The 4,067-nt window shown below is 43.8% G+C and overlaps 1 protein-coding gene across 5 annotated transcripts in view; it reads right to left on the bottom strand.

The window, feature by feature from the left end:
- Positions 1 to 4,067, bottom strand: part of Frrs1 (ferric chelate reductase 1) — a 53,555-nt gene that overhangs the window by 43,077 nt on the left and 6,411 nt on the right. The gene's annotated exons all lie outside the window — the stretch shown is intronic.

Here is a 4,067-nt window from a genome sequence, read left to right as displayed (position 1 = left end):
GGGGGAGATGAGGGTAGGGGGGAGTGCTGCATGTGTAGGTTGGTTGATAGAGCACTTGCCTACCACGTTGGAAGCCCTGGGGCTCCATCCACATCATGGCATAAAACCAGATATGGTGGTGCACATCTGTAATCCAAGCAATAGAGGCAGGTGGACCAGAAGTTCTAGGCTATCTTCAGCTACATTGTAAAGCCAGGTTATGTCTGCTACACGGCTTTTGCTCCAATAAACAACACCCCCGAATTAAATCTGCCTTTTACCCAAAGATACCTATGAGTTTCTATGAGTTTCTGTTCCTCTTGGTCTCTCTCCTCCCCACGACACCTACCCTCCTTCTCTCTTGAATGTGTACATGTGTGTAGCTATGTTGTATGTATGTTCAAATGTTTGTAGGCCTGTATGTGTGTGTAGTGTATGTGTATGTCTCCCTGATCAATATCCTCCTTATCTATTGAGGGAGGGTCTCTAACTTGAACCAGGGCTCACAGATTTGGCTATCATGGCTGGTTAGCTTGTTTCAGGGATCTCATCTCTGCCTCCTAAACCCTGGGATTACAGGCAGACCACCAAACCCACCCAGCATGTATGTGAAAGTCCAGAACACAAACCTGGGTCTTCATACTGTAACAGCTCTTACTTTGAAAGACCCCTGGGAGAGACCCCCACTCAAATCTCGGGAGAACGTACACCCAAGGAATCACGAGACCACATCTTGATGTAGTTACAAGAGGTATATTTTAATTTTCAGGGCTCTCTGGTTCAGCACCACAGTTATCTCATGCAGGAGATAGTGGAGCCGACCACGAGGCTTGAAAGTTAGGGGTTTATATAGGGAAAAGGTCTGAGGGAACAAAGGGATCAGTGTGGTCATACATGATTGGCTAGTTCAAATATTAACTATTACGTGCAGAACAGAGTGGAAAATTCCTAAGGTTGGTGTTAATCTGAGTCAACAGAGCATCTGACCTTAAACCATATCTGAGAGGACCAGATGGTCCATTACTTAGTGTCTGCCAGGCACGTCTTTGCAGGCCTGGGCCTTGGACATATCCTCGTTTGCCTGGATGTTTTCCTCTATGTTTATAGTTTTATGTCTTCTTGACCTGCCAGCTCTTATGATATCTAACAACTTGCTTGTTCCTTCTCAGGCCTATGTGGGCCAGTTTGTGATGGATTCTTAGGCCCATAACTTTTTTTCTTAGTCAGCACAGGTTTAAAGCTTTAATTTTTCCTTTCAACTTTACCCAGTGACCCATCTCCTCACCCCAGCCATCCATCCCCTCGACTTAATACCGTGGTCCTGTCTTCCTGTCTTCTCACCTGTTTCTCACCAGCTCATCACCCCCTGCTCCTTGGTATATTTCATCACCTTCCCTCTGTTCCAAGCCCACGTCTACCATCTACCAAATGTCTCTTTGAATGACAATAAATTAGCTCACTTTGCTAAATGAAATGCTTATCTTTTCCTCTGGTCTGATTCTTATGCCTGTTTGACCTAGCCTGCTTCTGGCCCATCGACGTAGTTCCAATCAGAAAGACTTGAAACCTCAAACTCTCAGAACGTGGTAACATTCATTTGCACCCAGACTTCTGCCCTTCCATCTTCTCCTGCCGTCTGTCCTGTTTCCCTCGGAAGCGCTTCCCTCTCGTCCACAGCTAGTGAAGCTCTCCCATTTCTACACTCTCCATCCTAAGCTTGCTTGACCACAACCACAGCTTTTCTAGAGAACAGCTTTAATCAGTCCCCTTTCCCCCACTCACTACCTACTCAGGAATGACCAACTAAGGGTGACAGGTTTTGCCATTCTCATGTTGCATACCTTTTAGCCTAACTCAAATTTCGAGGATATTTTTCTCTCTACTACACTGAGGATGGAATGTGAACTAGATCTGGAATAAGGGTCATTCTTCCTTTCTTTTTTCTCTATTAATTTTCTACCTCCTAACTAGGACCTCTTATTTTCTCATCTATCACTTTCCTACCTACATAAAAACATACATACGTGAACATATGGCCTATGAGATGACTCAGTTGATAAATGGTCATGTCACCAACTCTGATGACAAAAGCTCAATCCTAGAGACCCATGTGGGAGAAAGATATATATATATATATATATATATATATATATATATATATATATATATATATATATCTCACATACACACAAACATGATGATGTTTTATTTAATCCTGGCCTTTAATCCCAGCACTAGGGTGGCAGAGGCAAGCGGATCTCTCAGTTCAAGGCCAGCTAGTCTACAAAGTGAGTTCTGGAAAAGCCAGGGTTTCACAGAGAAACCCTGTCTCAGGAAACAAAAATACAAAAATAAATAAGTAATAAAATGCAAAAGACTGCCGGGCGGTGGTAGCGCACGCCTGTAATCCCAGCACTTGGGAGGCAGAGGCAGGCAGATTTCTGAGTTCAAGGCCAGCCTGGTCTACAGAGTGAGTTCCAGGACAGACAGGGCTATACAGAGAAACCTTGTCTCAAAATAAATAAATAAATAAATAAAAATTAAAAAAAAAAAGACTGATAAATCTCCAAAGAGCCAAGGATGTAAAGAACTGAGCACTTAGGCACAGAAGAAAGCAAACTGTCACATTTTCAAAGGAAATTTCACGATACACTATTAAGCTAAAACATATGCTTAACCTCTGATAAGACAGCAGCCCCTTAGGACTAACAACAATATGAACTAGTACCCTCAGAGCTCCCAGGGTCTCAACCACCAACCAAGGGACATGGAGGGGTCTGATTGTTCAAGCAGCATGTGTATAGTAGAGGATTGCAAATTCGATCATCAATAGGAGGAGATGACCTTGGCCCTGTGAAAGTTCCGTTCCCCAGTGTAGGGGAATGCCAGGGCCAATAAGTTGGAGAGGGTGGGGTGGCAGGCATGATGAGAGGGGAGGCAACAGGGGTTTGTTCTTGTTGTTTTTGTTTGTTTGTTTGTTTGTTTGTTGGAGGGGAAACTGGGAAAGGAGAAATTTACATGTAAATAAAGAAAATATCTAAAAAAAAAAAGACACCCATTTCCACAAATTCACCCTGTAGGAAAAAAACTCATACATTCAAGGAATGTAGTAGCAAAACTTAACGAAAATTCAACCTCTTACAAGAGTAAACTATGCTATATCCAAACTATAGAATACTGTCTACCTAGGAAGAACACAGGGCAGTCCTGAGCACACAGGCTGTGAGACCAGCACTGCCCAGGGAGAAGCTGAAGTCATCCTTGGCTACACAGCAAGTCTGAGACGAGCCTCGGCTATGTGATACATGAGAGCTGTCTGGGAAGCAAAAGCAAAGGATGAAATAGTTCCCAAAGACAAAGACAATAACTAATTATTAAGTGCTTCACAAGGAATAACGTAACCCACAAAAATCCTAAAACACATTGAAATAAAAGCATGAGCCAGCTGGTGGTGGTGCATGCCTTTAATCCCCAAACTCAGGAGGCAGAGGCAGACAGATCTCTGAGTTCAAGGCCAACCTGACCTACAAAGGGGGTTTCAAGACAGCCAGAGCTTTAGAGAGAAATCCAGTCTCAAAAACCAAATGAAAAAAGGAGGAGGGGGGAGGAGAGGGGAGGAGGGGGAGAGGAGAAGGGGGAGGAGGAGAGGGAGGAGGGGGATGAGGAGGGGGAGGAGGAGGAGGAGGAAAGGAAGGAAGAGAAAAAAGGGAAAGTATGTTCATGCTACATAGAGAAATGAACTACAAAATGCTGCATAGCAACAAAATGTACATTGCTTAAAAGGAAAAAGATAGGAGAAAAAAGCCTTTCTGTCATGTTTCTGACAGTTCTCAACAGGGACAATCCTTAGAACACAAAGTAGGAGGAAGTTGAGGACACTTCCTCTCTTTAATGTCCTTTCTCAGAGACAGACAGATAGATAAATAGACAGACAGACACAGAGACATTGTACCAGCTGGTTTTGTGTGTCAACTTGACACAAGCTACAGTCATCAGGGAGGAAGGAGCCTCAGTTGAATGCCTCCATTTGATCCAGCTGTAAGTCATTTGCTCAATTAGTGGTCAAATGGTGGGGGCGGGGGGGGGGG

The sequence above is a fragment of the Mastomys coucha genome, unplaced genomic scaffold (assembly GCF_008632895.1).
Source record: "Mastomys coucha isolate ucsf_1 unplaced genomic scaffold, UCSF_Mcou_1 pScaffold16, whole genome shotgun sequence".
Classification (NCBI taxonomy): Eukaryota; Metazoa; Chordata; class Mammalia; order Rodentia; family Muridae; genus Mastomys; species Mastomys coucha.
The sequence above is the reverse complement of the archived record's forward strand: the minus strand, read 5'-3'. Positions and strand labels throughout refer to the sequence as shown.